General features: G+C 36.2%; 1 pseudogene; it reads right to left on the bottom strand.

Annotated features, from left to right (window-relative positions):
• Positions 1-7,892: 7,892 nt before the first annotated feature.
• LOC107664431 (mitochondrial amidoxime-reducing component 1-like) lies at positions 7,893-13,379 on the bottom strand (annotated as a pseudogene).
• Positions 13,380-14,691: the final 1,312 nt, after the last annotated feature.

Genomic DNA, 14,691 nt, shown 5'->3' with positions numbered 1-14,691 from the left:
TGCCTCTTTGGGATGGCACAATAAAGCGACGTTCACTTGCAGAACGCAAGCTTCGAAAGGGCACACAAGTCTAAAGTAATGAATTTAAGTAAAGGGGTGCAGAGCCAGTGGTGGTTATGTAGGCAAACATTAATGAATGAATTTTATGCGAGCACCTATTGGTAGCCAGTGCAAACTGTTAAACAGAGCAGGCACGTGCAGAGGGGGGTGCGATGGGCACCTGCCCCTTTCCCCTTGATGCCCAAAGTGCCCTTTTGTCAAGGCAATAAAAAAAACAACATTTTTTGTAATTAAACGCCATTTTGTGAAGGCCTGCCCAATCTAACTATTAGTAAAATGAATTAATAATAATTTAGCCGTAAATAAAATGATCCACGTGAACTTTCACCTGACGATCTCATCCGGGACGATCCCTCACGGTAATTTAGCGCCCTACCAGGAAACTTTCAATAACGTCCGCGGCTGCCGGTAAGTGGAGTTCTCAGCTGAGCGGTGTGCTTGTATACTTTTATTATTATTAAATTATTATTATTTTACAAGAATGACGTGAAGAGAGCATGCACAGCTGTGCTGTGTGTAGCCTGTTCCCCATTTTTATCACAGAATAAGGCAGGAAATTTATAGTTTCTGTAGGCTACTAAATGATATGTCTTTCAGTACTGCATTATTCATAAAGTTTATTTATTATCTGGAGATAACTTGAAAAACACATAAACCGTATATTTTCGCAATCGTGTGTCTTTTGTCCGTATTAGGGATTTCCTGCACATCATAAGTCATTACATCTATGAGTCTGTTTTGGACTTTTTGCACGAGAGCGCCCTCCGGCTTCAAGTATGAATTAAACATACACTGCATGAGAGTGTTGAGCGCTCCAGATGTTCACTTCTCCTCATTTTGGATACGAATAAAACGTCAAGTCATGCATAGACTATCGATACTGTCTCTTTGAATTTAAATCTAGAAACCTCTACATGAACACACCTGCCCGAATAAAGTGCGGGGGACGAAATTAAATTTCGTTAAAATTAAATATTAAAAATGCAGCTAACGTTCTACACACAGCAATTGTGTTTCTTTTTAAAAACTGCGTCACGGCATTTGCTGCTATCAATACAGAAGCATCCGTTTCGATACATGTCTCAGCAAGAAGCACAGCCCTATTAAAAGCCTTGCTCCATGTGCACCTTTTATACTTTGAGCACCTGCCCCTCCAAAGGTCTCTGCACGGCCCTGAAACAGAGGTATGACGTGCATTCTGTTCGGCTCTTTAAAAATTATGCTGCATTCACGCCATGTCGCAATTACCGTAATTTCGAGATGACAGCACGTGATGTTCTACTCGGAGCTGTTCACAGACGCTTTTTACAAGTTGGAATCTCTTAATTACGGGAATTCCGATATGGTGTGAACGCACCTTTAATCTTGCTGCCGCGTTCTGGATTAATTGTGAAGGTTTGATAGAACTGGCTGGAAGATCTGCCAAGAGAGCATTGCAATAGTCCAGCCTGGGCAGATCAAGAGCTTGAACAAGGAGTTGTGAAGCATGTTCCGAAAGAAAGGGCCTGATCTTCTTGATGTTGAATAAAGCAAATCAAATAAAAGTAGTACGAGTGTTAACACTATGATATTAGAGTCTATGCATATTTGGCACAAAGATGTGTTACTGTTCAAGTCTCAGTGTTTAATATTAAGTATTAATAGTAGTTTGAAATATCAGCCAATGATTATGATGGTGTGTGTGTATTTGTGTGTGTGTGTCTGTGATTGCTTAAACCTGTGATGTCAGCGGTAAAGTCTGTGTGGGAGCTGTTGGGGGTGATGGAGCTCTTCGTTTCTTTAATTCCACTTTTGGGGACATCTTGGAGATGTTCATCACAGACCGAGACTGACCCAGAGTGCTGGGACGGGTCTCCACACATGGTCCGCTTGCCACCACCGACATACCCTGAGCAAAAAACAAAGAGAGACACTTTAATAGATATACAAATACACATTTAAAAAACATATTCAAAAGGCATACATGAATGAGTGCGTTTACACACACACTCATTTGTAGGGTTGGGTATCGTTAGAAATTTTCCGGTTCCGATTACGGTTTCAGTTTTGCCTAACGATTCCGGTTCCAATTCCATTTAAATTAACTATTATAATTTTTTGTACTATTTTACCTTAATTGAATGTAGTGTAAACCGGTCTTTAGTGCTCTAAAAGAGATGCGTTAAGGGTGGGATTCTTAAGTGGGGGGGTTATACGAGCCTGTCTAAATGCTGAGGGAAAAACACCAGTGTGAAGGGATGTGTTAATGATGTGAGGGAGTGCAAGTACAACTGCAGGAGAAATGGCTTCAAGGAGATGAGATGGAATAAGATCAAGCAGACAAGTAGTAGGATGATTAGAAAGGATGAATTTGGAGACTTCTACCTCGGAGAGTGAAGAGAAGAATGTGAATGAGTGTATGTTTGCTGGTAAGATTTGCTTGACAGATTGTGGTGTGGAAAATTGTGCACTGATGGTTTTAATTTTATTAATGAAGAACGTTAAACAACTTTAAACAAGCTCTTACCCATGACATGTCACTGCAAACCCGAACAGTACTACTAACTTATAAAGACTGAGAACACTACAATTAAAATCTGTTACACTGATGAAACTCAAAACAATTACATTTGCTGAACAAGGAATTTAGTTTTAATTTTGTGTAGCTCACCATTTCTGAATAAACACCAGTACTTCAATGAATATTTTTATTCAGTATGTAAGTATGTAATATTTTTATTCAGTAAGTAAACTGAGCGACATAAACTGACATCATCCACGTCACATGCTCTAACTGGCGCTTTCAGAAGAATCTTTTCAACATGGCAGATACTCGCAAGCGACCAGAGCTGACTTATGGAACGACTTGTAAGTAAACAAAAACATTTGTAAAAGTTTTGTTATTCGTTTTTTGAACATTGTAAAAATATCATAATGAATAAAATGTTTCACCATTGGGATGCGCTGTTTTTAAACATCTCAGTAAAGTGCAGCAGAAGGATGCCCATTTTCCACAAGTTGGTACGATTCTTCATGTCTTCATGGAATGTCTGTAACATACTTTCGTTAAAATTCTTCAATGGTCGTGTAAAACAACTCCTTTTTAACTTGTCAGGTTGTCAGCTACCCATTTCGGTGCATGTCTCTTTAAAATGATAATGCTACTGCTCACCCCACCACTTGCTTCCATTTTTCTCTGGTAGCTGGATAGGTGAAGCAACCTGCAGTGTAACAAGCTGGGCTCAAAACAGCGTTGACTTTATACTTTGGGTGTATAACCGTATCTAAGCTTAAGCATTACCATACAGGGCATACAGTCACGGTCCAAATGCTCTAGCATAAAAGACCAGGTGACTGAGGTGAGCCAATGCCTATGAAGCAGACATATTTTAGGTCCACTGACACAATCCAGTCCCTTGGCCACTCATGTGCGAGGGTCTGTTCCCATGCGTCATTTGAATGAATGAGACCGCAACCAAATCACTTCGTGCTCAACACTAGGCATCTTGCTGCTCGAAGGCAAGGAGCTGCCATACTATAATAGTGAGAAAGGGCAGGAAGAGGAGATCCACTTCTGAAGTGCCCTGTATATGAATACATATAAATATGTTTACATATGTAAATGTATTATTTATCTTGACCTAACACGCTGCACAACAGGATAGTCAGAAAACAAAGGCTACTGTTCCCGTTGCCCCCAATGGGAGAATGTGAGAAGCAGACATACAGTAAGAGTCATAAGTGTTTGTGAGCAAAGTGGCGGTGGCAGGCAGTGCTTGTTTGCGTCACCGCATATCTGATCTACAGGACCTAGTTGAACGCTGTGGGTGAGTGACAGCAAAGAGGTGGCAGTGTCATGCATCAGTGGTTCAACCGTAACGTTATGAAGCGACGAGAATACTTTTTGTACACGAAGAAAACAAAAATAACGATTTTATTAAACAATTCGTCTCCTCTGTGTCTCTCCGCATCACCACAGTGCCATTTTGGAGAATATCCACTGAACACAAGCAGCGTATGCTCTTTTGTGTGAGCCGTGCTGCACGGATGCACTGTTTTCGTTCAAATCAAAGCGTAAATACACGTAGAAAACGTATCCTTGTGTCGCGGCTGACACAGAATAGTGTATGCTGCTTGCGTTCAGTGGATATTCTCCAAAATGGCGCTAAGGTGATGCAAAGAGACAGAGGAGACGAATTGTTGAATAAAGTCATTATTTTTGTTTTCTTCACGTATAAAAAGTCTTCTCGTCACTTCATAACGTTACGGTTGAACCACTGATGGCAGATGGACTATTCTGACGATGTCTTTCATACTTTTCTGGACCTTGACAGTGTAATTTACTTGGCAGTCAATGTGACAGTCACAAGCCTCCCGGTTTTCATCCAAAATATTTTAAATTGTGTTCTGAAGACAAACGAAGCTTTTACGGGTTTGGAACGACATGGGGGTAAATGATTAATGACAAAATTTTCATTTTGGGGTGGAGTATCCCTTTAAGGTAACTTCTTATTGCATTGAAATTCAAGTTGTGTGATGTTTCCTCAGACATCTGGACAGTGGACAAATACTTGTCTTTCTCTTTTCTAAATACATTATTGGTTATATACTACTTACTTACTTTTCTAGTTTTGTGCTGAGTTCCACATATCACAGAAAGCAACAAGCACCAGCAAGATTTCAGAGACGTTGCGTGACATTCTAAATGTTTATGATCTTCAGGTGAATTTTAATTTGTCAACACTTAATACCTCCATCACTATCTATAAAAGAAAGTTAGCTTGCTTGTTTAACATGTTCATGTTTGCTTTGTCATTGAAGGATGTACACAATGTTGCCCTTTGTGCTTCCCTGGTGTCCCTGTGTGAAGAGGACCCACATTTCTTCAAGACTTGAAATGTAAGTATTCAGTGCATTAACAGAACTGCTAGTATCAGTAAATGCAACTGTCTAGTTTTAGTCTAGTTAGTTAAACTTACATTTGGACACTCTATGTTTATTCCAGGTAGAGTAACAAAGAGGTAGAGCCAGACATCACTAACGCTCCTGCTATTGTTGTCAATGAAAGCACTACAAGTCCTGTAAGCACTGCAGCTGTGATGGATGATCTTCCGGTGTGTTTGACATGTTCAGAAACACTTGTTCAAACACCCACAGTGTTTTAAAAAAATAAGACTGAATAAACAAATCTTCAATTGTACAACTGCAGTTACGTTTTTTTTTTTTTTATGCTGAACTTAGCCTGATTAGCTTATGAGTAATGCATACAGTAGGTGCATTTTTTAAGGTAGTATTTGTATTGAAGTACTACTGCATCAAAATAATTGCAATTAAAAATATTATGTATGGTAAATTAGTTTTAACCCTTGTATGGTGTTCAGGTCTGCGGGACCCGTTTTCACTTTTTATCAAAAGAAAAATTATACTATAAATTATTTTTTCAAACTCCGACTCATTGGCCTTGGCTCATTTTCTGTGAAGAACATATATCAGAACCAATTTTCAATGACCACTCACTGTACACCCTGATTTTTTTTTTAGGTAATCGGTTTCCACAAAAGTTTTGAGTATTCTGAACTTATCAGGTTTTACAGTGTACAGTGATTATATTTCTCTGGGAATAAAGAAACCGCTCAGCACATTTTCATCAAGTCTATGGAGTTATGACAACTGGTGGGGCTGGTTTTACACCAGTGGGGCCCAATTTTATGATTTCCCCAAGCGCTCTACAAACCCATGAATTGGCCCTGGTTGTCAAACTCAACAAAAGGCTCAACTAATGATGTAGCTTGTCCTTTTAACTATTTACAGAGCATCCACTCAAAACAAGTTTTCGGGCCATTGCCTGAAAAAACAACAACAAAAGACCCGACAGTATGCAGTTGCATTCAGTGTCACTGTGATTATTTGTGAGTCTGTAATTACTTGTCATCTAGCAGACACTTTTCATCGTAGGTGTCTTCCAGTACACGAATTACAGACACAGTCCCTAAAGCAACCCGTAACAGGGCCGCCGTGAAAATTCTAAGGGGCAGGACAACATTTACATGGGTGGGCCTCCCTCATCACAGAGCCTGAGAAAGCATTCCCGATTATCCCCCCTGGGGATGGTTCTGCCTGGTTGAGCATGGATACAATGATGATGGAAGAAGATTTATATCTCAGTGTAGTGTTATTTTAACTTAGTAACCTGTTTAGCGTTACTAAAAGAACTTTAGAACTGCTTAGCTTTTCAAGAACTGTAGAAGCCACTAAATCAAAGTAGAAAAGAAACAATGGGACACTTTTAAATGAACAGTGAGAAAAATGCTGCCAGAATTGAGTAAAGCCCAAATATGATTGTCATTACCCAGCTCACTGAGTTTGTCACGTTAGTGAGATGTTTCACGTGAACGTGCTAGGCTTCCGTCAGGAAGAAAACAATGAACTCTCTTTCCCGCTTAAAACCGCAGGAGTTAGTTTACGGAGTGAGTGACAAACATGCTGGCAGGAACCATCTGCCCTGGTAGTGTGTGTCTCTCATTGATGATGCTTGGGAAGAAGGATAGATTTAGCAATAATTGCATTTACAATTGTAAAACACAATAAGATAACAAAAACACATAAAAATATACTAAATAAACAATCAACAGGACTTCTCTCTCATGTGATGTCTGCACTACATTGACTTTTCTCTCCCAAGATAATGGTATGATGATTATTTCATTTAATTTTCTAAGTTACATCTTCTTTTTCTTTAAAGTGATAGTTCACCCAAAAATGTAAAAACCCTGTCATCATTTACTCACAGTCATGTTGTTCCAACATGACTATTTTCTATGGAACATAAAAAGATGTGTTAATCAAAACTGTTTGGTGACCAATACTCTTCAAATCTCAATCTTTTGAATTTAACAGAAGAAAACAAAAAAGTCATATAGGCTTAGAACAACATATATATGTTATTTTTGAGTGCAATATGCTATTAAGCTGAAAAACAATAAAGTGCCAAGTTAAACAGTCACTGGAAGCGATTTGACGTACCAAAGATAGAAGGTACTGTGAGAATTTGGGTCACAGACAGCCTTAACTGATATGAACAATGCATGTGTGGGGAAAAAAAAAAACATTATTTGCTGACACAAAACAGATTGTATAAACAAATGACAACACTCTAATAAAACAGAATGCATTCTAAAATATTAAATAAATAAAATATTTTGAGAATTCTGTACCTAGAAAACCATTCTTGAAAATCCCCTCATTAACATAATAATAATGAACTAAAACATTCTTTCCCATATTTATTTTTCCACAGTGCACTCTATGTAGCAACTAAACACTGTAAATACAGAAAAGCAGAGGGGTAGTTTATGTTTTACTGGTTGTCCACGACAAATTAAACTCTTGAAATCACTGAAATGGCGCCATCTATTGGATATTTTCCAAAAGAACACAGTACCAATTAAGTTTCAAAAAGCTTTATGTTCAGTATGACTGGTCTCTTTCAGAATCACAGTATTAGTAATTCTATTCAGTAGTTCAGTGTCTAATAGTTGGAATCATTTTAATATGTTTAGAAAAATCAATACTGAAAAAACATCAATGTTTTGATTACTGACAGATTCCTTATACGAGTCACAGACTGTTTAAATTAAGGCACTGATTTGAGCGGTTACATTTGAGCAGCTACAAACCAGACCATTACTACAATAAAACATAATTATCTTCTCAATGCATTGGTAATTTTGAGGTGCCTAAAATATAGAATGCAGATCACAGAATTCACATCTTCTCATTTCACATTAAAGAATTAGTTCACTCAAAACTGAAAATGGTCATTATTTACTCACCCTTGTGGTGTTGTTTTGAGGAACACAAAAAAAGATTTTGTATTCCACAAAAAAAATAACAGTTTGGAGTATATAATGACAATTTTAATTTTAGGTAAACTATCCTTTAACAGTGCTAAAACCTAACGGTTTTGGAATCTGTAAGACATTTCATCTATTCCAACCATAATTCTACAGCAAATATAGAACATTTTACAAAATCTATATATAATTTTATTTTTCTTATTCAATGAAAATGTATGAATAGAATACTGATTCAGTCTAACTTTAGAAACTGTGTTTGTAAGCAGTGGCATGTCAGCTTGCAAATTAGTCACTAGATTTTTGATATAAGGTTCTGCATTCCATCATGTCTGGCTATTTCAATAGGTGATCTTACAGACAGGTTCACCCACATGAAGGACACCTGTTTTCTTGACAGTGTAGTACTGTCCCAATATTGGCGCAGTTTTCTGCTTAGGGTCAGTCAGTCGATAGCTATAAAGTAAAAAAAATAAGCGATAAAAACTTTGGATGACAACATGATATTATGAAATTAACCTATGCACAGTGCAAGTGCTTCTTATGTTATAAGATTTCTTGCACAACTGTAAACAATACTATTTTTTTATTTAAAAATAAAATACCCTATTAAAAAAAAACTCTGAAACTTAATTGCATGTGATTTTCCTATTTATACGCACACAATGTATGACATAATTCAAACACACACACATATGTCTGTATGTATATATATATATATATATATATGTATGTACATGTATGTGAGTGTGTATATATATATACACACACAAATATCTGTGTGTATATATGCAATTTAATTAAATATTATGCCCAGACTTTTCTTTTTGGTGCATCATTAATTTAATAAGGTGCTCTACAAACTATTCTACTGCTGTATAATGTGATTCTTTTACAGATTCTGTAATAATGAACAGCTTTAAGTTTAACATGCCTGATAACATGTAACTGATTAACAAAAGAAAAACAAGCCAAGTTCTTTGGCAAGTAGTACAAGAAGAAAATGTTTGACTGAAAAGCCATGAACCTGTGTGCATGTGCTCTGGGTAAATCTTAATTCAATTAGTGAAATGAAATGCAATGTTTCTGTCTGTGTGTGCTTACGTTTTGAGAGCGTCCAGTGGTTCTTTCCGGGTGATGATTCCAGTCTCAGGGTCAACAGTGGTAAATAGGCATCTGAATATTAATGCACAGAATTAATTATTTTACATGAATAAATAATGTATTAGAGAACAGTGTATATTCTACCTTACCTTCCACAGCCAACGACTCTCTTCAACTCCACTTGGCCAATCTGAATATGATCCCATGTGTCCTAGTTAAGGAATAACAGAGTTTTATTTTACAACACCCCTTACATTGCATAATACTGTATTATATTTCGTTATACCTCGGTGAAGGCCTCACAGTCACTGACAACAATACTGGGACGAAATTGAAAGACAGTAACATCCTTATCCAATCGGGTATTCAGGTCCCTAACAGAGGCCTCTTACATTAGCATGATGGGAGCAGCATCAGGATAGGCCACCTGAAAAATTGTGAAATATCAGATTAGATAATGGCAGTGACAGATAAGAAGAAACACTAAGAAAGTCACAGGAGACATTAGATCTCTTCTTTAAAGTCATGATGGCTATTTACTACAATTGTGATTCACAATATTTCCAAAATAGTGTTGGTTTTGTGTATTATTGGGTCACTGATTTTTGAGACATTTGACAAAGCTAAAAAGCTAGAAGACTGAAAAAAATAGTTTATATTGCAAGAAACTACTGAATTTTAACATTTTAAAATGAGGTAGAAACAGCTGTGAATATATATATATTACAATATATATATTAAAAATAAATTACTCTCGTGTCGAGATCATTTTGTGGTTAAATGTCTTTACTTTTTAAACCTTTATTTGTAGTATGCGACATGTACAGTGCTCTCCATCAAACCTTTTCATCCTTAGGAAAGAGGGGCTCTTTCTCAGAAGGCCTTTGGGCCTTCAGATGAGGTTCAAAATGCACCAGACGAACGGTGTTGTCTGATTCCAGGTATCGAGTAAGCCAGTTAGACACATCGTCCCCACAGTCCCTGCCCTGAACGTCTACACTAAAGACTCTAGGCACACAAGCAAATTTATTTTAAATTGTCAGCATGCCACTTCAATTTCAATCAAAAAAGGTAATTATGGCCACACTTAAAAAATGAATGCCACTCTGTTACATCACAAAATACCATACTAGTGGAATGTAGTTTAAAGAAAGTTAGCAAAGACACATTTTTTTATGAGTTTGTTAGATTATAGAATAAAACAACACATATATATACACATATATATATATATATATATATATATATATAGTTAAAATTGAAGACAAAAATATTTGGACACTTTCTGGTTAGTGGAACATGTGCAGTTAATGTGATGATGAACTCTGATTAGACCCCTGTTTGAACCTGAAGAGAACTGAATTCATTAGAGTACTGTTTAAAAACTACATACTAAACTAAAAGAAAATGTAGAATTGAATTAAATGTAAAAATTTAAAAATAGAAATGTTGCTTTGATAATGAACTTAAAATAAGTTAAATTCAAAGTACTAAAATGACTCAAAATAAAACTGTAATAAAAAATGTAATCTAAATAAATATATGAAAACTAGTAAAACATGACAAAAGCACATAAAAATACAAATATGTAAAGCGAAAACTGAAAATATTATTTTTTAACTAATTAAAAACATGAATAAACACTATAATATATATAAATAATAATAATAGCAAAATAACACTGCTTCATATATCCACTATAATCACGCTGAAGCCAGTTACACTATGACAAAAGCACATAAAAAATGTTAAAATAAAAAAAATTATTCATAATAATAATATAGAAATATAAATAATAAATAGTAATAATAATCAAAATAGCAGTGCTTCATACATCCACTATAATCACACTGAGGCCAGTTACACTATGCAGTGAAATTCATACATTATAATGTAAATATAAATACTTACAGGGCAACTTTATGTAAAACTTAAGTACCTGCAGTCCACAACTGCATTATTGGGCTGGTGAAGACGAACCCTCAACTCCTCCATCTGGGGTCCATTGAGACACAGCTGGCCACCTTCACAGGTCAAAGACACCAACACCAGACGAGGCTGCTGTCTGCCCGTCACCATGCGGCCGTCCTCCGTGATCACCAGCCAGTGCCTGTAACAAACTCTCTGTAGAATTAACTCTACTGCTAATAAAAATAACTGTCCATGTTAATCTGTAACGTACATAGGCTGTAAAAAAAGTCAGGCCTACGACTACATGGCGCGAATTATGGGGGTTTAAAGGGCGTCTGACCCCTCTAAATAAGGCTTGTACTAGGGCTGTAACGATATACCGGTGTGACGGTTTATCACGGTTTGGACGTGCACGATTATCATACCGTAAACATTTGCATATCTACGTTTTTTGTTTTTTTTATGAATAAAAGAAAAATTCACCCAGGCACATGCAACTTATTTCCGCTCGGCTGCTTCACTGCATTCACTTGGCTGCTTAACGTTACACGCACCTGCAGCAGAGAAAATGACAGAGACAGAGATAATATCTAATCTCCATCCCTGCCGAAAAAAAAGTTAATATCTGCAGTATGGGAATACTTCGGATATTTTAAAAAGAAACAACGCGGGGTTGTCCTTGAGGACGGACCCAATTTGCAAAAAATGTGGACGCAAAGTGGATGCAAAAGCAGGCAATACATCCAACATCTTCGCTCATATTCACGGACACCATCCCTCCGTGCAGATAAAGGTATGTCGCATTAATAACAAGTTATAAGTTAAGGCTGTATGATATCCGTGAAGCAGAGGGAATCCCGGTGCAGTCGTGAACATGGAATTTACAGTATAACGAGGATATCACGTAAAACACGCAATCGGATGGATGGATAAATCGAAAGTAGTTATCATATATGTAAGTGAATCAGGGCCGTCTTTAGGGGGGTGCAACTGGTGCGGTCGCACCGGGCCCCCTGCTTGAGGGGGCAGCAGTTACATATTTGCTAGATTGTGATTTGGAACGCGATTGCGAACGGACCGCGGGGGGCCCCGCTCCCTACCTCACACCGGGCCCCGCGTCAGCTAAGGACGGCCCTGCTGTGATATTAAAGCACAAAGAGACTGCTATATGAATAATCTGCTCGTTTCTGCATGTCTCTGAGTGGCGCCGTTTTATCTACTGCATACTGAAGTACGCATAGGCTACATAAATGGTGTTTTCAGCGTCTAAGATACAAACATGAACATCAGCAGAGCTGCTCTGAGAGAAAACGTAAATAAACATTTCCTAGTTTTATTTGAGAAAAACCATTGTCAAATACACTCTGAAACTCAAAGGTCCACTACAACCCGTCAGAATAAACGTTCGATTTAATTTGAAATTATGACAGAAATATATTAGCATTGTACAATGTACTTCAAAGTTATAATAACAACAATAATATTATTCTTTATAATAAAATAATTTATTTAAACATTGTTTTCAAGGAATATCATGTTTGTCCATGTTTTAACCTTGCCAAAAATAAAAGTTGTTGTAAATTTTCATTTAAAAACATTTTAAAACATTAATTAAAATGTTAAAGTGTGATATAGATATACATAAGGTGTACAGCTTTATTTTTTATTGTTATTTTTTTTATTTTTTTTTTCAGAAGGGATTCAATACTTTCATTAAAATTGTTTCGTTTGTTGTAGTAAAGGATTTGTTCACTCAAATAACTTGTTCTTGTTCTTTTAAGAGTCATTGTTACTGATAAGAATTATTGTTTAATGTATACCGTGCTAACCGTGATATTTTCTGATACGATTATCGTACCGTAAAAATCTCATACCTTTACAAGCCTAGCTTGTACCCTTCCAAAGAATGTCAAAACAAAGACAGACAATAGTGCGTATTCTGTTAAATACAAGTACTTATATTTTTTAAGTTTTCAAAGTAGCCACAAAAGTTATCAGAGCGCTAATACACAAACTAGCAGCAACAGACCGCTCCAGCGCTTTCCGTTAGCAACTTTATCAGACGGTATTTCATCAGAATATAAATACTGCCATTTTCATAGTGTTATTTCACATTTACATTTTATAAGACAAAACAAAAATGTGTAAAAACGATTTAAGAAAGACATATTGGCTACCTGCATTAGGGGCTCCAAAATACGTTTGCACGAGACGGAATTCACAAATTGTGCTGCGTCACATAATTACAGAAAAAAAAATAAAGTACAATTATTAGCGTATACTGGTATATTTGCGTTCAAAACCTCACCGATCCCGCAGTTCGCCATATTTCAGCCCCATTCGCAGACATTCTGCTGTCTCCACCAACGCTGCTTTCCCAGACTTCATAGGATGAACCAGCAGCTGGGTAACGACTCCCACTTGAGTTAACTTCTTCTCTGGACGAGTATATTTAGTATATAGACGAGTATATTATTAGAAGTCAATGGGGACCAGCAACTGTTTGGTTACCCACACTCTTCATAATTTCTTTTGTGTTCAGCAGAAAAAAAAAAGGTTTGGAACAACTTAAGGGTGAATAATGATTAATCAATATGAATGATAATTAATTTTATTTTCATTTTGTGAACAATCCGTTTAAATGAATTGGACAGATAAAATATAAATCCATCATACAATATCCTGTTTCACTCCAAAATAATGTTACATTACAAGTTAAATGGGTTGGAAATGCTTTTTGACTTTAAGGAATGTTCAGAGTTCAAATCAAGTTTGTTGCATGCTAATACAGTGCTGCAGGGATGATGTATTGTTGTAGGTCAAACCCTTGAAATAAGTCAGCATTTTAGCACTTCTAGTTCCATTGTCCTAAAGTCAATGTATTTTTGATTAAATGCCTGAAATAAGGTCTGTGGTGAACACAAGCTCAAGATATTTTCATGCTTTATTTTACAATATAAAATACATACCCTTATGAAAATTAACCATGTTTTTATTGTAGTAAAAGTAGAGTAACCATGTTTTTTTGACGTATTGATTACCATTTGTATAACCACAGTTTTACTACAAATACTGTGGTTAAACTATAGTTAATTTGCATGGTTTTTTGGTTTTATTTGTGGTAAAACCATGGTTAATTTTCATAAGGGTAAGTAATACCCTCTTGTGATTTAGTTTGTCTTGAAAAAAGAGGTTGCCAACAAATGACTAAATGTCAAACCGAACAGGTAAATTCATCTAACTACTAGTCCACCACTTTTATTCTAACTCAAACTTTCAAAGAAAATGTTTTTAAAAATACAGTTTGTAAAAGTTGTCAGAAGCTGAGTCATGTGACCTTGGTGTAGTTGGTTAATAGCCTACAATTAGCTTTTTACTTCTGACGGTTGTATTTTGGTGAAATTTATCATGATGAACAAAACAAAACAAAACTTTTGTTGGCCACAGTGCTTATTTTTGACAGCATGTTACAGATTCTACAAAAAAAAACTTGAAACATATTCCTTATTAGGCCTTTTACAGTATAACCATTGTGAAAATACATCCCTTTCCATAGTTTCACTGGCATTAGACATGGACAAAAAGAAATCTGTTATTTTTTTCTATTCTTTTTATTATCATTCTACTCAGCAAAGAGTTATTTTTGCCGTTTCCTTTAGTAAGGACAAAAATAGAAACATAAATGTACATTCTGTCCTGCCTCCACTGACCTGCTGGTCAAAGATATTTTTTTACCTTTCACGTGGATGTAGATGCCAAATGAAAAAAAATCTAGAAGGAAAAG

Source organism: Sinocyclocheilus anshuiensis, unplaced genomic scaffold (assembly GCF_001515605.1).
Source record: "Sinocyclocheilus anshuiensis isolate Anshui unplaced genomic scaffold, SAMN03320099.WGS_v1.1 scaffold167, whole genome shotgun sequence".
NCBI classification, from domain to species: domain Eukaryota; kingdom Metazoa; phylum Chordata; class Actinopteri; order Cypriniformes; family Cyprinidae; genus Sinocyclocheilus; species Sinocyclocheilus anshuiensis.
The sequence above is the reverse complement of the archived record's forward strand: the minus strand, read 5'-3'. Positions and strand labels throughout refer to the sequence as shown.